This window comes from Elaeis guineensis, chromosome 13 (assembly GCF_000442705.2).
Source record: "Elaeis guineensis isolate ETL-2024a chromosome 13, EG11, whole genome shotgun sequence".
Classification (NCBI taxonomy): Eukaryota; Viridiplantae; Streptophyta; class Magnoliopsida; order Arecales; family Arecaceae; genus Elaeis; species Elaeis guineensis.
This window is the reverse complement of record NC_026005.2, coordinates 28,570,366-28,598,180: the sequence shown is the minus strand read 5'-3', so window position 1 is coordinate 28,598,180 and position 27,815 is coordinate 28,570,366. Positions and strand designations below refer to the sequence as shown.

The 27,815-nt window shown below is 43.1% G+C and overlaps 1 pseudogene; it reads right to left on the bottom strand.

Moving 5' to 3' along the window:
* Positions 1-258: 258 nt before the first annotated feature.
* Positions 259-27,815, bottom strand: part of LOC109505120 (cysteine-rich receptor-like protein kinase 3) — a 76,653-nt pseudogene continuing 49,096 nt past the window's right edge.

Genomic DNA, 27,815 nt, shown 5'->3' with positions numbered 1-27,815 from the left:
TAAGCAAAATTTGGTGCTTCACTGATCACATCAAACATGATCTGAAAGTCATCCCTGATTCAACGAAAAACAATGATCCAAATCTAGAAAACATTTGCGACCTATGCCCTGGATTTTGCCAAACTGTTCATAATATAAAGTAATTTGATCTCTAGCAAGAACAACAGCATAAAAAAAATCAGTTGATAATCATTCAAGAAATGATTTTCCCCCTCTTGTTCATCTAGGCTCAATTATACTGATTGTTGTGCTGTTCATTTAAGATGCACTGGATCCATGCTGTGAGTAAATTTTCTTTGGTGCTGCTAATGCATTTTCCGTGCCACAACCGAGAAATGGTGGTGGGGTTGGTCTGGCGATGGTATCATCCTCTTTAAGCATTTTAACTACTGCGGACATTGATGGTCTCAGTTTTGCAGATACTTGCGCACAAAGCAGCCCAATGTGGAGTGCCCTAGATGCCTTCTCCAAGCGAAAATTACCTTCTAGTACTGGGTCAACAGCTTCCGGCTTCCGGCTTCCGGCAGTTTGTTCAATGTATAAAAATTCCAGACCTCAAAAGGAGCCAGATACGATGTAATATTTTTCTTTGTTTTTATTTTTCTTTGCTGTCGTCGTCGTCGTTATTGTTGTTGTATTTTTTTTTTTCTCCTGTTGCGGCCAATTCCCTCATCGCCTGATCGCCGGGAGCGAGCACCTGCAAAAGAAAGTCTGCACTGACCGGAGATGGCTCCGGCGGAGACCCTCCGACGGTCAAGTCAGAGAGGAGACTAGGCAACAGTAAGAAGAAAGCAAAGAGCTCAACGAGAGAGGGATCGAGAGAGAGAGGGAGCAAACCCAAGAGTTCTCCAAAGGGGGCCCTAGCACTGTTGCCTTCCCCGATATAAATAGTGGAGCGTGGTATGGCGCCATCATTAATGGCGCGGACAATTGAAGAATTGTCAATTCACTGTAGACTGTCAGAGTCGCCGTAAAGGTGTCAAATCGCCGTGGGATTGTCAAATCACTAGGGTTGACAATACCCTAGGCGGGATAATGCCCTTAGGCGGCAGTGCCGCATGCCGTTGCCAGGACTGACAGTCCCTGGCAGTGGTACGGCGGTTGGAGGAGTCGACCAACCTTAGGTCGGTGGCCAGCTGAGGGGCGTCGGGTGGAAATTCGGACCCCTTCGACGGTCAGTCGGGCACGTCGCGGGAGTCGGGCATCGGACCCCCTGGTGCAGTCGGTCGGGAGGGCGGAAAAGGTTCGCCCGACCGACATATCCTCGGTCGGTAGACAGCTGTCGATTGGTCGGTAACAACACCCGACGGTCGATCGGTCGGTCGGTGGTGTGCGCCCGATCATAAGTCGGCATGAGCGGGGTCGGTCGGTATTCCCCAACAGTTGCCTCCCTCCACTCCTGAGTCGGACGGCGCGCTGGCCGATGTCTTCGTTTGGACAGTAGCGTCAGACGAAAAGGAGTGGATCCTCTGGGTATCAAGTTCCGACCGTACCGTGGGTTGACACGATGTCAGTCGTGTCGTGAATACGGGCGATTCGCTGGCGTCAGATGTACAGTCGGTGTCAGATGTCCTGTCGGCGCCAGGCGTCGCGTCGGTGTCAGATGTCCTGTCCCGTCGGTGTCAGACGTCTCATCCCATCGGGAAGGGGAACCATCATTCCCGCCGCCCCTTCGGGGATACGAAACGTCACGGCCTCTGTGCCACGTGGCATGCGGCCATTGGGACAGGTCCGTTGGAGCGGATTGAGCTGACGTGGCTCGATCTGAGGATGGGTGCGTCGAACCGTCGGGCCGACGGATGGCTCGGATGATGCCACGTGGCGAGATCTGGGGACTTCTCGTTGGTCGTGTCTTCATCTCGACCGTCGGGGGGTACTATATATACAGGGTCGTCCATATTCAGTTTTTACCCCCCCACTCTGCTGTCGAAACTCTGCGTGCGTAGTTCCAAGTACTCCACCTTCCTTCCTTTCAGATTTTCTTCTAAGGGCCTTCCCCACCTTCACCGTCTTCTCCTTTGCCTTCTCGCGATCTACTTCTTCTTCTTCTTTTGTTTTAATCTATGGCCAGAACATCCCCCCGAGGAAGTCGGTCGGGAGAGCCGACTGACAACACTCGGTCGACCCTCGAGGTGGAGGTCTCTTCGCTTTCGGGGCCGAACGTCGATCGGCTCCGGGAGCAATATTGCATCCCGGGGCAGTTTCGGCTGTTCGCCCCTGATGCCGACGGTCGGGTTAACAGCCCGCCCGAGAGCCAGGTGGCCTTCTACGTAGAGGACCTCCGGGTCGGCCTTCGTTTTTCGATCCCGGAGTTTGTCCGAAACGTTCTTGACTATTACGGGCTGTGTCCGGCACAACTCGCGCCGAACTCAGTTCGGCTAATAGTCAGTTTTGCTCTTTTGTATCGGCTTTTGCCGACTGATCCTCGGATCTTCCTCTTTCGAGCTTTCTTCGTCCTCCGACCCCACCCTAAAGCCCGAGGGTGGTGGTACTTCAATCCTCGAAAAGGGCTCTCTTTCATTAATGGTCTTCCGTCGTCTATTCACGGATGGAAGAACCAGTTCTTCTTTGCGTCCTCTTCCACTCCTTAAGGGTTCCCTGTCCGTTGGGGGAATCCCCGAACCGAACTGAACGAGAACAGTCGGGTGGAAGCCGAGGATCGGGAGGACTTCCACCGGCTGAAGGACATCTCGGTACCGAAGTAGAGGGAGCTCGTCACCGAGCAGGCCCTGTACGACGCCAGCCTCAGCCCGGTCCCTCGCTTAGGTCAGTTTTTCGTTTTTCTTCCCTTTTTTCTTCTTTTTGTTTTTTCTTTATGGTACTGACCGTCTGTCGTTGTTTGTAGATTTGCCGCCAAGATCAAGACTGACGGCAGCCGACGTACGTCAGTATGCCGTTCGAAAGAGGCCAGCGCAAGGGGCCGGGCCGTCGCGGCCTCCCAAGCGGCCCCACGTAGCTCCGTCGAGCGAACCGACTGGGTCGGGGGCGGAGCCCGTCATCGCACTGTCGGTGCCGACAGCGCTCGTCGAAGTCCCATCCGAGAGACCGTTGGGCGAGGGCGCCGCCTCGCCCGAAAGAAGGGCGGCCGATGAGTCGGTCGATGGCGCAACGGCCGCTCAGCCGACGGAGGAGGATCGGGAGGAGGCGCACGAACCCGAGCGACCTGCGCCTGCTGCTACCGCGCCGTCGGTCGAGACTCGATCAGGCTCAAGCCTGCCATCCATTTCCGACGTCAGGGCCTGGGCGTCCGACTGAGGGAAGGCCCCTATGGCTTCGGGTGGCAAAGGATGGTCGGCCGGTGATGGAGGATCGACCGACTTCCCACTCCCCGAAGGTGCATCGGGCCTGGCCAACCATGACTTGGCCAGGAGGCTGTGCCAGGTGCTCCTCCTTCCTGCCGACATCGAGGCGATGAAGAACCAGCGTGTCTCCGACATGCTGTCTTCGTTCTACCCGATGATGATCCGGGTAAGTTCCTCTCCCCTTCGTTTTCAATGTAGTTTCTGTAAGCTTGGTCTCCTGATGGTCGGTTTTGTTTTGTGCAGCTGGTTTACAACATATCCGAGCTAGAGGCCGGATACCGAAAGTTCGGCGACATGCGCGCAGCTTGAAGAGACAAGGTCGCGGTCGTTGAAGCCGACAAGGTCGTCCTGGTCGACCAGCTGCAACAGTCGATCGAACGGGAGGGCCGACTTGAGGGGGAGGTCTCCCGACTTACGAAGGAGGTCTCCCGACTCAAGGGAGCCTTGGCGACGTCAAAGTCGGAGCTGCAGTCTACCCGGGACGACGTGAAGAAGAAATCCCGGACCGTCCGTCGGCTTCGACACGAGCGGGACAGCTTCGCCAAGGAGCTGGAGGCCGACCGCGAGCAGCTCCGAGTAAGTCTCGAAAATCTTGCTAAGGCCAAGGAAGGCCTGTCCATCGCCCAGGCCGACGCAGACGTCGCGAGGGCAAAAGCGAAGTCGGCGAAGGAGGCCATGGGTCGGACTGTCGAAGACTTCCGTGACTTGGAAGAGTACCGAGAAGAGCTTCTGGAGAGTGGCTTCCTTTCGTACCGGATCGGATACGAGGACGCTCGGGAAGCCATTCAAAGCCTGTACCCAGAGCTTGATCTCAGCAGCATTATTCTGCCAGAGTCGGAGGCTCCAGCTGCGGAGGAGACGGCCGACCCAGCATCGGGAGGCCTCACCACCAGGGTGGAAGCCGAAGAAAATGCAGAGCGAGCTACCGAAGATCAGGCGGCCCCGACTGCTGAAGCCAGAGTGAGTTCGCCGACCGTCCCCCGTCGTTATCCAGTGGAGGAGGCCGACTCTGAGGACTAGTCGGTTTTCTGTTTTTAGTTTTCCTTTTGCTCCGGCTTGTATTCGGGCTTTGGCCCAACTTTGTAAGCTTTTTTGATTTTCAATGAAATCAAAGTCAAAGTTTTTTGAACTTAAACTTTTTCCTTCTGCGTGTCTTTCTTTTTTCCATGTGTTGTGGAATGCATTTGAACACGTAAGTCGCTAACCCATAAGGATCAGTTAGGACGTCCGGTAATTCTTGCCGCCGCGAAGGTAGAACAAGTTCCGACCTTGGATCGGCCTTTCGATGGTCGAGGGCCTAAGTCGGGCGTCCTTCGCCCGGCTGAGAGTCGGGCGTCCTTCGCCCGGCTGAGAGTCGGGCGTACTTTGCCCGACTGAGAGTCGAGCATACTCATTGAGTCGAAAGCCGACCGACCACCGGATGGGACTCGACAGTCGGGTTTCTTCCGACGCATTCAGTCGAACGTCGTCCGACGCGTTTAGTCGAGGAAGCGACGATAAGTCGGATCCCGATACCCTTATGTCGGGTACTCACGCTGCACTGTGGGATAGATGGTGGTAAGCCGAATATCTTTCGACCGGCCGTAGCTTGGTCAGTGAGTCATGAATGCGACTGTGGTCGCGTCGTGTGATAGACGGTGGCAAGCCGAATATCCTTCGATCAGTCGTAGCTCGGTCGGTAAGTCACGACGGCGGTCGCACAGACGTTTTGCCTCTCTTTGGTCGGTGCTCAGTCGGCAAGTCAGCCGATCGTTTGGCTCGAAACTTTGACCGTAGAAGGAGTGTCAACTCCCGTTATCATGGATGGTTCGGCCCTTGTAAGCGTCCGATATATCGTTGGCATCCGAGCCGTCGGTCCCATGTGGACGTTAAGTCCGAGTCTGGACGTCGGGACTCATCCTTCTTGGCGAGCGCCGATCGTCAGTCGAAGAGTTAAAAACTCTAAAATTTGAAACTGGATTTGTATTCCGAATGAACAAGTACAAAGTTCATTGGTGATACAACTTCAGGTTGTTGGCATTCCAGGTCCGGAGAATGGGTTTTCCTTCCAGAGTCTCCAGTCGGTAAGCCCTCGGTCCGTAGGTGTCCGCTACCACGTAGGGCCCTTCCCAGTTCGGAGCTAGCTTCCCCTGGTCTAGGGGCTTCGAGACCTCTGCCTTTCTTAGGACTAGGTCTCCAGGCCTGAAGAGCTTTGGCTTGACCTTGGTGTTGTAATATCGGGCTACTTTCTGTCGGTATGAAGCCATGCGAAGTTGAGCCTCGCTCCGAAGCTTGGGGAGGAGGTCTAGGTCGGCTCTCCGGTAATCAGAGTTGTCCGGCTCTTGATACTGCTCGACCCTAGTTGATGGCAGTCCGATCTCGAGCGGTATCATTGCCTCTGTCCCATAGGCCAAGCTGAAAGGCGACTCCCCGGTCGGAACACGGGGGGTCGTTCGGTAAGCCCATAGGATGGAGTTCAACTCGTCGACCCAGAGGCCTTTGGCTTCATTCAGTTGGGTTTTGAGCCCGTGTAGTATGGTCCGGTTGGTTACCTCGACTTCGCCATTGGACTGTGGGTGTCCGACTGAAGTCAGTCGGTGCGTGATGTGAAACCTCGTGCAGAAGTCTCTGAAGTCCTGGTTGTCGAATTGTCGCCCATTGTCGGTGATAATGGTATGCGGCAACCCGAACCTGAAGATGATGGACTTCTGAACGAAATCCTCCATCTTGCGCTTGGTAATCTGCGCCAGGGGCTCGGCTTCCACCCACTTGGTGAAGTAGTCGATAGCAACGACTATGAACTTCTTTTGGCCCGATGCCGGAGGGAAGGGACCGAGAATGTCGATCCCCCATTGAGTGAAGGGCCATGGGGCGACAATAGGAGTGATTTGGCTGGCTGGCCGGTGTTGCACATTGGCGTACTTCTAACATGGTTCACACTTTCGGACCAACTCAGCCACATCCTTCCTCATGGTGGGCTAGTAGTAACCCTACCGCAGGACCTTGTAGGCTAAGGATTTGCCCCTCAAGTGACTCCCGCAGATCCCTTCGTGCACTTCTCTGAGCGTGTAATCTGCGTCGGTCGGTCCCAAACACCTGAGCAAGGGAAGGGAGAACGATCTTTTGTAGAGTCGGCCGTCCATGATTACATATTGAGAGACCGACCATCGGAGCTGCCTGGCTTCCACGGGATCTTCAGGGCTGATCCCGTTGGTCAGGTACCGAACAATCGGATCCATCCAGCTTGGTTCAGCTGTCAGTTGTAGCACCTCTTCGACCTTGTCGATGCTCGGCTGCTCGAGATTCTCTACGAACGTCCAGCTCAAAGAATCGAAAGCCGAGATCGCCAGTCTGGAGAGTGCGTCGGCCCGGGCGTTCTCCGACCTAGGGATGTGAAAAATTTCAAAATACCCGAGGTGCGTCACGAGATCCTTCACTTTTTGGAGATATTTTGTCATGGCTGGATCTCGCACCTCGAATTCGCCTTTGACCTGCCCCACGATCAGCTGAGAGTCGGAGAATGCCCGGAGGCTGTCGATCCCAAGTTCCTTCGCCATCCTCAAGCTGGCAAGGAGTGCTTCATACTTGGCTTGGTTATTGGAGGCTTTGAAGTCGAATCGAAGGGCGTACTCGATGACTACCCCATCCGAGTTGGTGAGCAGGAACCCAGCCCCACTCCCTTGAGCGTTTGAAGCTCCGTCGATGTGTAGTACCTAGGTGGAGATCGGGTCAGGCTTGGAGACTGCACCTCGTCCGGGGTCCACGTCTTCCGACCCTTGGTCGGTCATCGGGCATTCTGCGATGAAGTCGGCCAGGACCTGGGCCTTTAAGGCAGGTCGCGACCGGTACTGTATGTCGAACTCGCTGAGCTTCATCGCCCACTTTGCCAGTCGTCCCGATGTGTTAGGCCGGTGCAGTATCGCCCTCAGGGGCTGGTTGGTGAGAACCACAATGGCATGCGCCTGGAAGTATGGGCGGAGTCACTGCGCGGAGACGGTCAGGGCGAAAATCATCTTTTTCATCTCCGAATACCAGGCTTCAGCGCCGCGGAGCACTTTGCTGGTATAGTAGATAGGTTGATGAGTTCGGCTCTCATTTTCTCTGACGAGCACCAAACTGACCGCCTCGGGGGAAGTGGCCAAATAGAGATACAATACCTCCCCGACCTCTGGCTTCACAAGCAACGACGGAGAAGCCAGGTACCCCTTCAGCTCCTCGAAGGCTCGTTGGCACTCATCTGACCAAGAGAAGCCCTTCGCCTTCCTCAGGATTTTGAAGAATGGGAGGCATCTTTCGGCCGACCGAGAGATGAATCTGCTGAGAGCAATGATCTTTTCATTCAGCTGCTGGACCTTCCTCTTGGTGTTCGGATGGCACATGTCGATGCTTGCCTTTATTTTCTCAGGGTTAGCCTCGATTCCTCGTTGAGAAACGAGGAACCCGAGAAACTTTTCCGAGGTCACTCCAAAAGCGCACTTAGTCGGATTCAGCTTCATTCGATGTCGTCGTAGAGTGCGGAAGGTTTCTTCGAGATCCCGGACATGATCCAAAATCTGCACACTTTTCACCAGCATGTCGTCGACATATACTTCCATGTTGCACCCGATCTGGTCTTTAAAGACCTTATTGACAAGTCATTGGTAGGTGGCGCCGGCATTCTTCAGCCCGAAGGGCATTACTCGGTAGCAGTAGAGGCCCTTGGGGGTCACGAAGGCAGTGTGCTCCTCGTCCTCGAGCACCATCTGGATCTGGTTGTACCCGACGAAGGCATCCATGAAGCTGAGCAGTCGAAATCCGGATGTCGCATCCACCAGCTGGTCGATCTTTGGAAGTGGAAAGCTATCTTTCGGACAGGTCCGATTCAAGTCGGTGTAGTCGATACAAATCCTCCACTTCCCGTTGGCTTTCTTGACCATGACAACATTGGCGAGCCAATCGGGATATGTAGTTTCTCTGATGAAGCCCACCTCGAGTAGCTTGTCCACTTCTTCGTCGATGGCCTTCTGTCTTTCAGGAGCAAAAGATCTTTTCTTCTGTTTCACCGGCCTCACCGTTGGGTCGATGTTGAGTCGGTGCGTTATTGTCTCCGGGGGAATGCCCGACATATCTGCTGCCGACCAAGCAAACATGTCGGCGTTGGCCTTCAGCAGCTCCGCCAACCGTTGTCGTTCTGGGTCGGGTAGTTGAGACCCGACCCACACCTTTCGGTCGGGGCTCTCCGCTATCAAAATTGGAACGAGCTGCTCGGCCGGTGAACCCCGTTCCTCCTCCTCCCGTTGGTCTAGCTTGTCGATCGTCAGGGAGCCCTTCAACTCGTCGCTTTGAGCGGAGATCTGGAAGCATCGACGAGCGAGCCGTTGGTCTCCGCGCATCTCTCCGACTCCATTTTAGGTCAAAAACCGAACCAAGAGATGGTACATCGAGACAATCACCTTGAGGGCGTTTAGTCCGGGTCTCCCAAGTATGGCGTTGTAGACCGAAGGCACTTGGACGACCGTAAAAGTCAAATGGACCGTGCTTTGTCGTGGTTCGGTGCCGACCGTCACGGGCAGGATAACTTCTCCTTCCGTCGCGACGGCATCCCCGGCGAAGTCTATCAAGGGCGTAGGGACTCTCTTGAGTCGGTCGGTTGATAGTCGCATCCGGGAGAAGGTCGAGTAAAACAAAACGTTCGTTGAACTTCCATTATCTACAAAGACTCTTTTTACATCATAGTTCGCTATTGTTGCTGAGACAACAACAGCATCGTCATGGAGAGTTTGGATGCCCTGAACATCTTCTTCTGTAAAGGTAATTACGTCGTCCGGGCACAGCCTCTTCGTCGGCTCCCCTCCAGCAGACGTCCCCGGGTCAAGTCATTTGAAAATCATATTGATGACCCCAGCCGTTGGCTGATTAGTCGTCGCTTCTTCAGTCGGCTGGGGTCGTCGATCGACGACTGGTTGAGTCGATGGGTTCCTCCGGAATATACTGAGATACCCCCGACGGATGAGGACTTCGATCTCATCCTTAAGTTGGATGCATTGCTCGGTATTGTGGTCGTGGCCCCGGTGGAATCAGCAGTACTTCCGTCGGTCGAGGCCTTTTGCCTTCAAAGGCGGAGGCCGTCGCAGGTACTCTTTCCTCTCGATCTCCATCAAAATCTGTGCACGGAGAGCAGAGAGAGGAGTGTAGGAGTCATACCTGGGGCATGTCGGCCTTGGAGTCTGCCGTCGGGGCGACTTCTGGTTTCGTCACGGGGGTGAGATCCGACCGTCGGTCGGGGGCCTGCTAGGTTCGGTGGGGTCCCGACCCTTTCTTCGCTTCTCCTTCGGGCCCTTGAATTCGGTCAAGCGCCGGTCGGAGGCTCCTTCGTCCTCGTGCATGTACTTGTATGCGCACTCCAATAATTCGGCATACGTCCGGGGGAGGGTCTTGTCTAGGGAGTAAGTGAACCGGGACGCCCTCAGCCCCCGTTTCATGGCCGAAATAGCCATGTCTTCGTTGAGGTCCCGGATCTCAAGCGTGGCTGCATTGAATCGCATCACGAAGTGTCGGAGCATCTCATTTTCTCCCTGTTTGAGAGAGAAAAGGCTGTTCGACATTCGCGATGACTTCCGACTGGTGTTGAAGTGGGCCATGAAAGAGTGCTCGAGCTGCCCGAAGGAGTGGATACTTCCTGATCGAAGATCGGAGTACCAGGCCCTGGCAGCTTTGCGGAGCGTGGCGGGGAAGCCGATGCAAAAAAGAGCGTCGGTTGCCCCCTGAATTGTCATGAGAGCTTTATAGCTCTCCAGGTAGTCGATTGGGTCGGTGGAGCCGTCGCAAGGCTCCACATGCGGCATCTTGAACCGACTGGGGATCGGTTCGTCAAGGATGAGTCGGGAGAGAGGTTGGGCAGTCTGGAAGTCGACGTCGTTTGAAGACTTCTTCCCGTCCACCTGCAGCTGTGTGAGCCGACGGTCGATTTTCTCGAACCTGCGTTCGTAGTCGTTTGTCCGTCGGTACTGGGAGACCCCAGGAGTGGAGTCTCCGGAAGATTCTGAGAGGGAGGCGGACGGCGTTCGCGGTCGCTTCTCTTTCCTCGCTCGTTCTAGCTGGGAGGGAGAATGCTGTCGGGACCGATGGGTGCCGCACCGCGGCCGCCCCTCCTCCTCTCTGCAGGAGTGCTGTGGCAGGTGCTCCTGCGGAGGCGACGGAGACCGACGCGGGCGTCGGCGGCTGCTCTTGGAGGGCATCGGGCGTGCCACCGGCTGCTCGATCGGTGATGGCGGCAGTCGGACCGGCTGTTGCCAAAGACTTTTGACCGCATCCGTCAGTACGGTCATCTGCCGTACGATCGCCGTGATTTGCGTCTCCGTGGTCGTCGTGGGGTGCGGGGAGCTGGGTTCCGCCGCGGAGGGTGGAGGAGAGGCCTCTTCTCGGCGGGAAGAGCGCCTCGCCGATCCAGTGACCCTCGATCGCTGAGCTCTTATCTTTGTCATCTCGAATTCTGTGGGGGTCACAGTTCCTGGTGCTGTCGATGAAGCACCAACTTGTCACTATGAGTGCAGTCCCCCCCTTCCTGGCGCGCCAATCTGTTGCGGCCAATCCCCTCGTCGCCTGATCGTCGGGAGCGAGCGCCTGCAAAAGAAAGTTCGCACTGACCGGAGATGGCTCCGACGGGGACCCTTCGACGGGGACCCTCCGACGGTCAAGTCAGAGAGGAGACTAGGCAACAGTGAGAAGAAAGCAAAGAGCTCAACGAGAGAGGGGTCGAGAGAGAGAGGGAGCAAACCCAAGAGTTCTCCAAGGGGGGCCCCCAGCACTGTTGCCTTTCCCGATATAAATAGTGGAGCGTGGTATGGCGCCGTCATTAATGGCGCGGATAATTGAAGAATTGTCAATTCACTGTAGACTGTCAGAGTCACCGTAAAGGTGTCAAATCACCGTGGGGTTGTCAAATCATTAGGGTTGACAATACCCTAGGCGGGATAATGTCCTTAGGCGGCAGTGCCGCATGCCGTTGCCAGGACTGACAGTCCCTGACAGTGGTACGGTGGTTGGAGGAGTCGACCGACCTTAGGTCGGTGGCCAGCTGAGGGGCGTCGGGTGGAAATTCGGACCCCTCCGACGGTCAGTCGGGCACGTCGTGGGAGTCGGACATCGGACCCCCTGGTGCAGTCGGTCGGGAGGGCGGAAAAGGTCCGCCCGACCGATATATCCTCGGTTGGTAGACAGCTGTCGATCGATCGGTAACGACACCCGGTGGTCGATAGGTCGGTCGGTCGGTCGGTGGTGTGCGCCCGATCATAAGTCGGCATGAGCGGGGTCGGTCGGTATTCCCCAACATCTCCTTTTGCTGCTATTGTTGGTGCCAAAACATAAATGACTGATACGACTGATGGCTTAATCCTACTTCTAAACTACAGTTTTTTTGATGAAAAAAATTATGAGTACGAAAAAATATATTATCATCTGTAGAATATTAAAGAGACATTTGATTCACAATCGAAATTAGAATAAAAATAAAAATAAAAATAATTTGAAATCAAAATCAAAATGATCGAATTTTTCAAAATATTTGATTCGTGATCGGAATTGAAATCGAAATCAGAATTGGAATGAAAATTTGAATCTATAGAGAAGAGTAGAAATTGAGTTCTATATAAATTGAACCATTTTCATTTTACCCTATAATCAAAATCAAAATGGAACTTCTCCCAACCAAATGGTTAGAATGAGAATCACTCTTTCCGATTCCGATTTCAATTTCAGATTCTCATTCTTCTTCAATTAAATACTCTAAAAGTGGATTATCAGATTAGTGATCTTTTCTGAAATTATTTCTCTTTCCACTGATAACTTCAATTAAAAAAACTCTAAAATTGAATACATCTGCCTTTTCCGTCAATTTGCCACTAGCAAGATACTCTGGGTCCATGTAGCCTCTACAAAACAAATATTTGTAATAGTTAGAGCAAAAATTATAAACTGTTTACTACGGGCTATATGCATCATCCAACGTGAAAAATGAGTTCAGCATAGCAATGTTCGCAATATTCATTCAATTAGAGGTATCTAGCCAGCTCATCTGCTTCAAAAAACGTAAAAGGAAACAAAGACATCGTGGAAGCTCCCAGACATGACTGAATGCAATTTCCAATGCTATAATACTAAAAAATAATGATTGCCAGCGCATGCCAAACTAGGAATTAGACTTACAAGGTTCCAGCTATTGCAGTGGTGATGTGAGTTTTATCCCATGGAAGAAATCTCACAAGTCCAAAATCAGCAATTTTAGGAGAGTAGCTCTCATCAAGCAATATATTGCTGAGTTTTATATCTCTATGGACAATCCGTAACTTTGATTCTTCGGGAAGATAGGCCAAACCCTATGCAGCCCCGAGAATGATGCCGTATCTCATGTCCCAGTTAAGCAGCTGAGCATTCCTGCTATCTGTGTCAACAAAAGAAACCTATCATTTTTTTATATGGGTTTTGAAGGGGAAAAATGCCATGCACGGTTCCGCACTATCAAAATAGTATATCACCAGAAAAGTAATAACAGTGGCTCTTATTCGGAACATACTCATAAACAAGGAGGCTTTCGGGGCCAGTGATGCTGCAGCCCAACAGCTTGACAAGATTTTTGTGATCAATTTTACTCATCAAATTGACTTCGTTGAAGAACTTTTCCCATTGTCCTGAACGACAAAATAACCTCTTCACTGCCGCAACCCTGCCATCTGGTAAAACTCCCCGTCCAAGAAAGGGATTGCAGTTAGAAGTGGTCCACAAATGAGAAGTTTCCATGAAGACTTGGTCAGAGGGAATTGCCTTGAACACCGAACCAGATCCTCCCAACCCAGCTTATTGGAACTGTTAAAATAATTTGTCGCCATTTCAAGCATTTCATAGTTGAAGTGGAGACTGGAGTTTATAACGGTAGCTGCTAAAGCATCCAGTTGCTTCCTCGCTGAAACGAAAAGTTTAAGTGGCCCAAGCCACTACTTGTTCGCTAATCATTCAACAGAATAACATAATTCACATGTCCGGTTCTAAGGGCATTTCACCTCTCCTATTTTCAACCTCTCTCTTTCCAAAGAAAGTAACTCCCATGATGAGCACCAGAATCGCCAGAATGAAGAAAACCACATGTACTTTAATGATGTCCCTGCCTCCTAACAAACAGTAATTAATGACTTTAGAAAACCATAAATGTGTAATGGAAATATAGATGAAAGAATAATAGGTTTGGACAGTACCACTGGTAAAAGAAAACCACAACCAAGTCATCCCAAAGAGCTTATAGACATATTTCAGCAGCTATAACAGTGCATGAAGCTAAAATACTGGATTTATTGGGCAATCCAATGTTTTAGTTGAGAAATAGAAGGACCACTGCAAGTATGATTGATACAAGTTGAATCACTATACTATATACATATGTAGAAATCCTGAAACCAATGTCCTTTCCCTCACACCCTCTTTTACTAGCATCAGAACATTCTACCGCTTAAAAATTAGTATGATCAATTTTTCAGCATTTTCATATCAATTCTTGCAAAATCTCAGGGGAAAAAGCCTATCTTAGGATCCGTGAGTTGCAACCATGATTCATGATATTAGTATGATCATGTACCATAACAATGTCAGTCCACTCCAAACAGCATGTAGAGATGCCAGGCCCAATGGATGCTCAGCATCCTCAATAGGTAAAAATTTTTTGCCCACTACATAGGTAATCTTTTGTCATGTTTCAAATCTTTTTTCTTCAAAGATCATTCTGATTTTTATATGGTCAAATACTTCATGTTCTCTAGCTTCAGACATGTGAAGTTCTCATACAAGCATCTAATTGCATGAGTCATCCTTGCCCAATGACCAATGTCCATGCCCTTAGGTCTAAGGACATTTCCTCACATCGCAAAAATTTCCTCCACGCAACTCTCTGCAATCCCCAAAAATTCGTAAACTGTATATAGGTAACGAGAAAAGAAGACAGTTCAGTATGAGTAACTGCATACACATCTGAGGCATGAATTCAAGCCTAAAAGGCTGATTGAAATGAAATCCTCGAACAAGATCTATTACATTAAACAAGAAAAGAAACGAAAAGAAAAAATCAACCCAATAATTGATATTGAATTCCTGAGGGTTCATATCTATTCTAAGCTTTTAAGAGTTACTTCTCGTAAGCCCAGAACACATGGGTTAAATCCAAGCCCGACATGCAAGGTTTTCAAACCTTGAGGTCTCCGCTACCTAGGATGATGGTTGATACAACAAAGATGGTGCAAGTTTCTATGTTGCATGGATATGGATATCACGGACGCATATCCAAGTATTTGACTTGGCAAGAGGGAAAAAAGAGATACGGAGATAACATCCTTTCTTTAGATATTAAAATAAATATTAAATAGATATTTTTGTTAGGGCCTTTCAATATATGTGTTTGTTACTCAAACTTTCTAATTAACTTAACAATAATATTTTTCAGTTATTTCAATGCCTAGATCCTTAGACAATCAATTAAAAGAAAGAATATTCCCTTCTAATATTAAAACAGAGGGTCAAACTCATTATTAGAAGAGTTCAACTCTCCACTAATCCTTAAAAGCCACAACTATATCACTTCCTAAGTATTCAAGTGCCTGCTATATATCCCATATGATGTTTTGGAGCTAGACGAGTTGTCCAGATAACATAGCCACAATCAAGGCTAAAATTTTAGGAATCTAGGTATCAAAATCTTGGCAAGATAAAATAGTTTTGAGACTATCTTAAAAAATTAATTTGAGTATTTAATAATTAAAAATAAATTGCTAGGATAAAAACTGTTTAGGAAATACTGGCCGAAAATTTGATATCATGTTGGATGATATATGTCAAGATAAATCTATTTATATAAGCTGATATAATAGGGTCCAAGACATTGATTTTATTGTCTTGATGGATGGCCAGGAATCATAAAAATCAATGCCTCAGACTAGATGGAAACCTTGGCTATGTGATGCCCTAGGATTTTATGGAAGAAAATATACGTGGGACATTCACTGTTGTTACATAGTGCTTCAAATTATATTATTTAAATGTTAAGTGAGTTCAAGTGGAACCTTTTAGTGCCTATTTTACAGGTTACTTGTGAATTTTGTATGCCACATGAAATAAGGTTTGCTTGTTATAGTAGTATGCTAGTATAAAACCTAGGATGCACATATTTCAAATTCCATGATGTATCTGCATCTAATATGTACCAAATAGAAATATTCAATAGATTTAGGCAGGATCAAATTTTGAGAAATTGACCTAACACAGTACATGTCACCCCATATGGAGGTACATACCATGATCATACCATTTTGCATTGCTCCTTGTTTGTAGATCTAAGTAGATACAGGGTGCCACATCACGTTCTATAATAATAATACACAATGAATACATCCTAATACCATAATATTTCAAACTTAAGCTAGAATATGTATACGATAGTTATTTTAGGTGTCCTATTTTTTGAAAATTACAACAGGGCCCCTTCTGTATATGTTTGGGGATGAGAGAAAGGGGTTTCTATTTTTTTTATGAATTTTGCTCTTTTAGTGATGATCAGAGTCTGGCAAACCAGTTGGTCTGGGGCATGCAGAATTGGACCAATCAGCCTGCACAGTTTGAGGCATTGAATCAAGACACAAGTCTCCCCTTGGAACTAGCTGCCCCACATCTCCCCTCTAGCTCTCTCCCAATGCCGTGAAGCCTCTTCCTCGTGCCTCTCTATCTCTCTCCCTCTCTCCCACATCTCCCCTCTAGCTCTCTCCCAATGCCGTGAAGCCTCTTCCTCGTGCCTCTCTATCTCTCTCCCTCTCTCTAAATTCTTAGGTTTTCTAACCATGAGAAACCCTCTTTCTCTTTCTTTCTCCATTTCTAGGGCTTCCAATGTAGGATGTTGTACATTCTGGAACATGCACCCAGAAATCAGAATGTACAAACTTTTAACTTTTAAAAATAGGAATGTTATGGAATAAAATCTGATCTAGATTAAACTCTTTAATCTATCTAATATACATGAAGTAGATCTAATTTACATGCAACAAGATCGATCACATATTTTTAAGATGCTGAAAAATCAGATTTAAACAAGAACAAAATCTGAAGATCCGATCTCTATACCTTTGTGCGGATAGCTTTTTACCATAATCTGATGATCGTGGTAATTTGATGAGGTCCACGACGAGCCGCACATACGTCCGGCCTTTACGGATATGTTGGTGAACGTAGAAGATTTCATGCATGTATTTTAATTTTTTTCTGAATAAATTATAGCGGAAGACAATTAGATTAATTAAATTAATTAAACATGCATATGATCTAATAATCAAATCAATCTACTCTAGGATCTATGACATGATATATTGCATATAAAATCTGAAATAATCACATGATAAAATCTGCATGTATGGATGTAAGCAATAGATCACATCTATTTCTAATCTGAATTCAGAACTCGATACCTGAGCACGAACTGATGATCGCCACTGCTGATGAACATGGTAGAGAAAATCCTTGCTGGTTGCTCGCAGCTACACATGTGTTCGGTCTCTATGAAAAGTCCACTCGAAGCTCCGATCTGATTGATTTTCTGGGGAGTGCTAGCTCATGTGAAGATCTTCTTCTTGATTGATCTGGATCATTTCTTCAAATCTCTAGAATCTTTCTAGAGATTCAAGATGAACTTCTAGAGAAGATGAAGAGGTGGAAGAAAGATGGAGAAGAAACTATTTTCACTCTTTTCTTTTTTTCTCTTCCTAAAATCTAAGGAAGAAACCCTAGAATTCAGCTTTTGCACTAACCCAAAGAGAGAGGACTCTCCTCCTCTTTTTCATGCCAAGAACTATGTCCCAAAGCACCTTCACATGAAGAACTCTTCTTCTGATTTCTTGCATGCACAAAAATGAGAAAAAGATCCCTTTTTATTGGCGTGTAATAGGATTGGGTGAAGAGTCCTAAGAATCTTGGACTCTTCAAGATATGTCACCCTTCCACAAATCCCACGCCCTAAAAGAAATAAGGGACGCCTCTTCTTTTATTTTTCCACATGAAATCAGATCTTAATCTAATTTCTCATGATAAAAATCTTTCTCAAAGTGTTGCACATATAAGGAGAAAAAATAAGTTGGCGTGTGGAGTGATTTGGATAAGAACAGATTCTTTTGATAAGGAATGTTTTGAAATCTAATTTCAAAATCTTCCTTTTATCAAAGCCAAATCAGACTTGGCATGGAGAAAGGGAGGGTGGAGAACTTCTTTGGCATGGAGAAATCTCATGCAAAATAATTTTGTGTGCGAGGAATATGGCATCCAAAACTTGGTGGCGCTTGGGAGGAAGAATCTAATCCAATATGGACTCTAGGTTTCTTTATTTGAATCCAAATCAAATTACATTTGGTTTAGCCTAAATAAAATAGATAAAATCTAATCTAATTAGGTTCATAAATTTTTAATCAACTCTCAATCAAATTAAGAATTGATTGAACTAAAGTCCTAATCAAATCAGAGATATTTTTTCCTTAGCGATTAGGTCATCTCATAACCTAATCAAGTCAAACCTAATTGAATCTAATTCAATTAAATTTTATTTAATCCTCTTTGCTTAATCAAATTGAGCTAATCAATAATTTAATTATTAATTAATCTTTCATTAATTTACTAATACTTGGTGAATAAATTTATTGTAACTTTTGCATAAGGTTAATCATCAATCGAATTGATGATTAAGCTTTTGAATGATTCTCAATTATTGATCAGTCACATGATCAGTCAAAAACTTCTTTTGAGTATAATCCCATAGGTTCGAATCTAAGTCAGTAGCACAGAAATAAATTCTTGAATCAATCGATATAACCATCTAGCAATGGTGACCCGATGTCCGGATAGGTTGAATGATGGTGAAGCAACATTCAAGAACCTATTGACATATGGTTACCGTATAATTCATCTCTTTGATCTTAATGCTCAAGGAGACTTAAAATTTAACTGTCAATCCTAGATAAGTCATCCACATTATATTTTAATTTTTTAAATCCATCACATGAATTACTCGGACCCAGATTTTGCTAAATTGAAATACATTGATACATTAACTCCTACTAATTCGGAGGGATTAATCCCATCTTGACTCAGGTACCGACTTGAGAAGTACTTGACTACATTCAGAAATTTTTTGTTACTAAATTAGAAACTCAGTTAGTCCGACACCAAAGTATAATGAATTACTTGTAAGTCACCGTGATGATTTCAGATCGGAGGGATACTTATATCCATACTCTTTATGAGCTATCCTTGACAGCAGAGTGCTCCGCAGTTGGTCACGTTCAATGATGATGTACTCCTACATCTCATCTGCATGCTATACCAGTATCTCCACACCATCTGGTTACGAGGACAACCAACGCATATAGCACACCATGACCTATACTTGATATTGCTATCATCCTAGTAATAGTGTATCATTTGGTCGTGAATCAATTTAAAAACTATGCGATAAAGCCTCATTTATCGATCAAAATAATCTTCAGGATTTCATCACAACATAAAAATTCGTTAGAAGATGTAACCTTGTGATGAAAAAGATAAAAAAACTTTTATTATTTATCAATTCATATATATTTATAATTAGCATAATCATCAAACGATTAGTTTTAGGATACATTTTCTAACAAAATATCTATACGAAGTCCTTGATCTGATCAGAGACCTATAACTTCACTGAGATGTAGCTCCCTTACAAAAGTGACCTCCCAACGGTTGATGCTGTTTTCTTTTTCAAATCTCTTAGACTCTCTCAGATCTCTGAAAAGGAACATAGGGGAAAGAATAGGGAGGAAGATATAGAGGAGAAAGAATAAAATATTTGAAAATTTTTTTTTCTCTTTTATTTTTTTTCTCTTCTCAAAATCTCTAGATGAAACCTTAAGGATCTACACGCCACAAGAGAATGAAAGAATAGTGTCCTACAAATCAATCGAATGGATGATATGATAGAAATTTTTTTATGTTATCTTTTTGCTCATTTGCATGATATTGATTATTTTATTTATGAGGTATTGTCTTTTATCATTTGCTGCATCATATTTTATGATTATGATAAACCTCATAGATTAGGACAATAATTTTAGGGCCATGATGAGATCATACCACTGAGATCTAAAATCTTGATAGTCCAAATATAAAATATTCTCAGTCGTTAGATCATTGAGTCAGAGATTGATGATATCGATAAGACTGGTACATCACATGTATACTCAATGGAGAGGGTGATTGATCTCACAATTACTTTTGTGATGATACTAATATAAGGATGTAAGTGCTCATTAGAGAATAAGTTCACTGAACTGATATACAGGGAGAACATCTGATGGAGCCTTATGCATGTCGATGGATGGTTCTCCAGTGGAAGTGGTATAAGTAATTCTTTGACCTGAGATCACCATAGTACCTTATGTGTATAAATCTTTACTTCAGTTTATTTTCTAGCATGCCACTTTGAGATAGTGTGGGATATTCTGAGTTTGATGAAGTATGCAGGGAGATTGTGAGTGATCAATATAGAATCGATCACTCCTTGTAGGAGGAGAGAACATCCTATGTGATCTTATAGGATGATGACTTTGAGAGTCTCTGGCCAGAGCAGAGATGAATGGTAAAAAAAATTTTTACTGATCAATCGAGTCATCATCATCAGATCGAGATATATATGGATAGGTATTTAAGCTTGATATGATTACATGCCCATGGCCTGTCTGAGATGTTATGTGATCGAAAGATTGAATTACACGGTAACTCACCATAGAAGGATAATTTTGATATTTTCATCAAATTCTATATATTCTGGGTAGTTATGACACATTGCTAGATATCAATCTTGACTTGTACCTTACAAAAATTAAACAAATTTAATTTAAAAATTAATTAAAAAATAGATTGATTAATTGATACCTTTGGACTGACCTAATCGGATTAAGTCATGAGTTTGTTCACTACTGGCTAGATATGGAACCCAATTGATCACATACAATAAAAATTTGATCTTGGTCTAATCTATTTAGATTTATTGTAAATTTTATGGGTTAATTAAATTGCAAGCACATGAATTAACCTAAGTTTCTAATTGGATTTGGTGCAAATGTGTTTGTGCTAACCCTAAAGCTTGATGCCTTGACCTAATAGGATTAGGTTTGAACCTACAAATTATTAGGTGGCTTATTTAATTTTTATGGAAGTGTTCCATGTGAAGTCACTATCTCCATGCCAATCCACATGCCAAAATAAATTGGTGCCCCATTTATTTTTGACGTTAAGAAGGAGTCCTTTTGGTTTCCTCTTCTTAATTTTTCTTCCTTATTTCCATGCATTTTTTGTTTCTCGCACCATCAGATGGTGCCTTGGGATGTATGGATGCAGAAGAGAAGGAAGAGTCCTTCTTTGTGAAGGAACTCACAAGCCAAAAAAATATTGGGATGCCCATATGTTTTGTGCGATGAGAATGGAAGAGTCCATCTCATTTAAAACTCTTAACAACCTTCTATTTTCCTTATTATTCCATGCTAATTCCTAAAGGGTGGTGGCATTAGATGGTGCCTTGGGAGATGTGCATAGAGGAGAGTCCTTCTGCTGATTAAAAACCCAACAAACTCCCTTACTTGGAATTATATCATCAGAGAATACAATGGATGCCAATTGTTGGCATCCCTTGGAGGTGCCCTTTTATACCTTATAAAAGGGACGCCACTTATGTGATAAAGATGAAAATTTTCTCAGGTTGTTAGGCATGGAAATGAAGAGAAAAAGATAGAAAAATTCAAAGAAAAAGATAAAAAAAAAGAGAGAAAGAAAAATTGAAAGGAAGGTTAGAGAGAAATGGAAAACAAAGGGTTGCTTATCCTAGGGTTTGGATTTTTCAAGTGTTGGAGTTCTAAACCTGATTTGGATGGTGAGTTCTTGTAAGGAATGGTTCCTAGTGTGGTCTTAGTAGAGGTTTCAAAGGCATACAGATAGTGGTGCAAGCCGTTCTTGAGAAGAATGATTGGCAGTGGACTTGCGAAGATGGCTGTAGTACTACGTCAAATTGGGAAGGATCCTGATCTGTCCCGTGTGGATCACCATTGGAGGGCTTCTACTTTGGATCTTTATGAAGATTACTCTATTACCAGATCTTCATCTTCATATTTGGTATATGACTTTTAATCTCTCATTAGTCTGCATGCTAGTATTGTTTGATTGTAATCATCAAGGTGTTCCTAGGATTTTATATTTCGGTAGTCATATTTTAATTGTTAAAACTTATTTTCAATAGTTGGATGCATGTAAAATTTTTTGAAAATCATATTCTGCTGCATCATTAAAATCCAATGGTGGTATCAAAGCCACCCTTAATTGATTCAATCAAACATCATGTTATTATTGTGATATGGATTAGATCTAGTTTATATTATGTCAAAATCAGATTTTCTAAATGATGTTTAATTGGCATTTTTGATGCATCCTTTGTTAAGGATAAATGTTATCAGTCCTTGATCATACTTGGATATGAGATTGTGGTCTTTATACTTGTGAGACAAATTTAGGTTAGATCCTATGATATGATTTTCTATGAAATTGTAAATCCAGTGCATGTGATGCGCGAAGCCTTGGAATGATACATTGGATGTACATTGCCAAGACTCAGGATTCTTGCATATGATGCATTCACCCAAGATCCAAGGGCCAGCTACTATGGAATTGGGTATTCATCATTATAGATCTTCCATTATGATTATTGCCCTAGGTATGTGTGGAGCCAAAAAATTTTGATCATGAAAAGGATATTTCAAGACATGGATTAGGATTTTTGCTGATAGATTTATTTTAACTATAATTCTTTGATCTAATGTGATTAGAATTTATTATTATAGATTCAATTAAATTCATAGTTCTAATTTGATTAGAAATTATGTTTTATTAAGATTGATCAAATTATCATTGACCTAATTTGATTAGGGCTTGAGTTATGGTTGACCGGATATTTTGTTAATCTAATTGGATTAGGGTCTAATCTAAGAATTGGTCAACTCAATTTAAAAGGATGACAAATGATTGACTTAAAAACTGGATCAATAGTTGAATCCGAATCAAAAATTTTAGATGGATCCTATGCCCATATATTTAAACATCTCCATTGACATGTTCATGAATGATATCACAATTAGAATCACATGAGAAGCTTATTATCATATTTTATAATAAAATCCATGATGAGCGGTTATGGACTATGGTACATCCATGTGATGGATGTACGCCTGAATGCTTCCATATTGGCTAATTATATAAATATATCTGTAATAGTTGCAATAGGGGCTGGGTGCCCCTGCTGCATTGTATTTTCGACTGTACTTTTCTTTTGTATGTTCTTAAATGTTGATTGAGACTTTTACATATTGATGTAAAATTATAGAAAAAAAAAATTATTTGAAAATAGATAAAAATTATTTGTTTCTATTTTCTGATAAAGGTAGAGCATATGAGAAAGACTTCATGGAGATGAAGACTACCAAGTGTTTGGAAAGTAGAGGCGCATTAAGATTGACCATGAGATGGTTCAATCTATAATACACCTAGGATTTGATCCATTTACCATCCTATGGCTCAGATGTATTTTATTCAAAAGTCCATAATCATTTAATTTTCTTTATATGCTCTTACATACTGATAGTTAGAATTAGACTCGCATATGATGCATTTGTATATATTTTGGATATACATGAGATCTAAGTCTCTCATTTAAATTATATTAAGTCATAATGGTGAAGTGTTAAGAATACTACCCATGCCTTCTTTCATACCAAGCCAGAATTTTATCAAGAACCATAGTAGGCTTGTTGTGCTATCCATAAGGCTTGCTGTGCTATTCACAAGGCTTGCTGTGGAGATTGATGTGATACTTTTTCAATGTATAATGAAGTTAATAGAATTTAGTTCATACTAAGTCGATAGAGTATGTCAAAAGTTGTAGAAGATTTGTTGTGCTATCCACAAGACTTGCTATAGGGATTGATATGATGTTGACTTAATGATGCTTATGACATATTTTGATAGTGCTGTCTTATTGTGCTATCCACAAGAATAGTATTATTCAGATATGATCATATAAAATTAAAGAGGATGATTTAACTAAAATACTATAATTTGTTATGCTATCTATAAGACTATAAATATTTTAGAGGCAAAAGTTATATTGAGAGTTGTATGAGATGTAATTGGTAAAGAGTTACATACCCTTGAACTTATAGGAGCTTGTTGTGCTATCCACAAGACTTTTTATGAAGAATTTGTTGAGAAATATATCTTAAAGCCTATCATTTAAGTAGTAGATGATTAAAATTAGTATATAAATTATCTAATAATAATAGTTATTTGACAGGTTCATCATAAAAGTTTTATCTTCCTTAAATGAACTCCTAAATTATGATGAAGTCCTTAGAACTACAATCAATCGATAAAGGAGGATTTATCGAATGGTTCTTAAATTATTCACGATCAAATGATAAGTTATTAACAAGGACGATAACTTATCAAGTGTAGGTCGTTGTATGCCATATGCATTGGTTGTCCTCGTAACCAAGTGGTGTGGAGACACTGGTATGGCATCCAGGTGAGATGTAGGAGTATATTTTGCATTGAACGTGACCAATGTAACACTCTACTGTCAAGAATAGTTAACTAAGACCAATGGATATAAGTGTCCCTCCAACCTGAGATCACCACGGTGACTTGCAAGCAACTCATTGTGCTTTGGTGCCGGACTGCCTGTATTTTTAATATAAGTTCGAAAATTTTTTGGATACAATCAAGTACTTGTGAAGTCAGTATGTGAGTCAAAATGGGATTGACCACTCCTGATTAACTTCAGGAAGAGAATGTCTCACTGTGTTTCAATTTAGCAAAACCTAGGCCTGGGTAATCCTCGTGAGGAGTCACAGGATTTGCAAAAATTTTGAGACACAATAGAGATGACTTATATGAGTGTTGACAGCATACTCAAAGTCATCTTGAGCATTATTGATCAAAAGAATGAATTATATGGTAACCATAGTTCAGGATTCTTAGAATGTTGCTTTGCATACATTCGACCTATCTGGACGTCGGGAACCATTGCTAGATGGTTACTTCGACTGGTACAAAATTAATTTTTATACTATCAGTTTAGGTTCGAACCTATAAGGTCACACACATAAGAGGTTATAATCTAATCAAATAGTTAATCGATGATTAAGAATCATTCTAAGGTTAAACAATCAATGTGATTGATGTTTGACCTAATGCAAGTGTTGCAGGAGGATCACTAGCAATTGGATTGCTAATTGGCTCAATCTGATTGAGCAATTGGGCTGAGATCAAGTTTAATTGAATATGATTCAATTAGAATTAGTTTGAATTTAATTGGATTAAGTCTAATTGATTTATTGGATAAGCCAGTTGCAAGGGAGAACAAGTCCCTATTTGACTAGGACTTTTATGCACCTAATGCCTAATTAAGTTAAGATTTAAATTAAATATAATTTAATCTAATTTAATTGGACTCTTAGTTGGACTAAGATCACCATTAATTAGGTTGTAATTAATTTAAATTAGGTTCAAAGTATTTGACCTAATCTAAATAAGAATCCTAGTTAGATTAGGATTCCATCTTCTCTTGCGCCACCTAAGAAAATCAAAGTCCACGCCCACTAATTAATTCAGATAATTTTTTTATGATTTCTATATCTAAGGAAAGTAATCTCACACCACTTATTCTAAAGATTTAAATCAGATTTGATCTGGTTCAATATGAAAATTAATTTGGTTTATTGTGGAAAGTGGTTTAGCCTATTTCTCTTTTTGAAAGAGTCCCTCTTCACAAGGACTCTTCCCTCCCTCTCTTGCACCAACTTTCCCCATGTTTATCCTCCTTTTTGTTACTTATTTTGTGGTTATTTTTATGCTATCCATGAAATAAATGAGATAGGGGGTGTCCAAGAGTTGGATGCCCCAAGGACTCCTTGTTAGACTAGGTCTTATGACCTAGTCTGCCATATAAAAGGAGGCTGCCCCATATGCCATGAAATAGGAGTCAAAAATTTATAAAAATTGAAAGAATTACCAGAGGAGAATGAGGAAGACCTGAGAGGTTTGAGGTGCCAAAATCATGGAGGAGAGTCCTCTAACAAGAGATCAAAAGTTGATGTCTTGTAGAGAAGAAAGGTAAGAGAGAAGATTGTCTTCTCTTATTGGTTTTCTTTCATTTTTTTTCTCTCTTTGTTTTTATATTTTTATGTGATAAAAATATGAGAGAGAAAGAAGGATTATATGGGTGGTTTGAGGTGCCAAAATTTTGGAGGAAATTCTTTAATCAAGAGATCAAAGGTTGATGTCTTATAGAGAGAAAGGTAAGAGAGAAGATTGTCTTCTCTTATTATTTTTTCTTTCATATTAATATCTCTTTATTTTATATTTTTTATATGATAAAAATTTGAAAAGAAAGAGGGATGGCGTGGTGAATTCATGCTCCAAAGAGTTGGAGCATGGTGATCTTATTTTGGACATGATATGATCATGTTCTGATGGAAGAAGAAGAAAAAAGAAGGTCTTTGCTTAAGATTTTTTTAGAACCTTCTTCTCCATAAATCATGAGATTTTTTTATGAAAAAATTAGATATCATAAGATCTGAAACTAAAAAAATATTAAGAGAAGAAGGTCTTCTCAAGTCCTAGCATAGAGATATTTTCAGGATATCAATTGTTGATGTACTGAAGGAGAAGATCTGTCTTCTCTTAGGATCCTTTTCTATTAAATATTAATTTTGATTTTAGAAGGTCAAAAGGTTTGACTTCTCTTTATTCTTCCTCATATTCTTCATCTCTTGAATGTCCAAAAGATTCGAAGAATATTTTTTAGATTAACCATCTGGAGGGATCTGTAAGAAGCTAGCACTTCGAGCGGATCTTCGTTCGACGAACCTCCATTTTATTGTAGTCTCATGTGGATCACCTGTAGAGGCTGGATGCGTATGCGGCTCCAAAGATAATAAAAAAAATCAACCATGAGTTTCGACCCGCATGAAGGTAAGAGATCTGATCTCTTCTTTTATCTAGATATGATCTAGGTTTTAGATCTGAAACTATTTCAGATCTAGGGTATTGATTTGATCAATACCAAATCTTTTATTTTTAATTTATAAATATAATATGATATATTATAGCTCTAATTGTAAGGTTTAGTAATTTAATTACATACATTTGTAGATTAAATTATTTAATTTACCTATTCCACTGTGTTATATTTCAAAAAAATTTTGAAATTCATGCATGAAATCCTGCACCTTTTCCAACAGTGGTATCAGAGCATCTAGGTTCTTTTATAATATGTTCATAATATATTAAAATAAATTTAAAAAATAAAATAATGATCGCACGGACTGTAGGTTGTCTTGCTGTAAGGTTTACCCTTACAGTGCAATGGTTGTCCTGGTACATTGCAATCTAAAAATTTAAAAGAGTTTAAATAAATCTTATCATGAATGTTTTAGATTAAGTCTATTTTATTTCATAAATTTTTATATAATGTACATAGATTAAAATCAGCCTAGAATAGGATCTTGTGAAGGTTCTATTTGCTGATCGGGCCGGCTCGACCAGCAAGCCAGCTCGACCAGCATGCCAGCTCGACTGAAAGATTGACTGAATTATATTTTTGACTAATTTTAATTATTAGTATTTGTTAGTGAGATAAGCTGATCCATTTTTGAAATGAGTCGACTTATTTAGTGAAATAACACTAGATTGTATTAAACCTTTCAAAAGTTGAAAATATTTTTCAAAATACCAAACCCCAACCCTCAGCCATGAACTTAATTAAAAGAATTAAATGATTGTTTAGGATCTAGGTTTGTGATTTAAAGATCCTAAGATAATTTCATAAAACATGGGTTAAAGGGTAATGGGTTAGCTTTGATCATATCATTAACTGGGTTAGACCTAGGGTTAGATTAAATATGGACTAAGTTAAGCAATTGATCAAACCTAATTAAAAGTTAATTAGGATTAGGTCATAGATCACTTCAATAGTTGTAGTTGATCAAAGTCCATATATCTAACAAATGGACACTGATCGTGGCTCAGCGGCTGAGCCTGAGTCTTTAGGCAGACCAAATCAAAACTGATAAATCAGTTGGTTCTAAGGTAAACTTGACTGATGGTTTTTAATTGAGAGCATGCTTACCTGGCTATTTCTTATGGTGTCTAAGACAAGTATTGGCAGACCCTCCCATCGATCATACTTATCTGCCAATGTGGTTAATCAGGTCTTGATTAGGTTGCTCATTGATTCGTGCTAACCCATGTCACATAGAAAATTAGAGAGTCTGATTTCATTCAGTGAGACTGATCTAGGTGCCCATGGACCAAATTTGATCCTAGTCCTTGTTAATGACTTGAGAAGTCAGTGGGAGGACTTGACTTGATGAAGTCAGTGGGAGCGAATTAGTCCATATATTTTCTATCCTT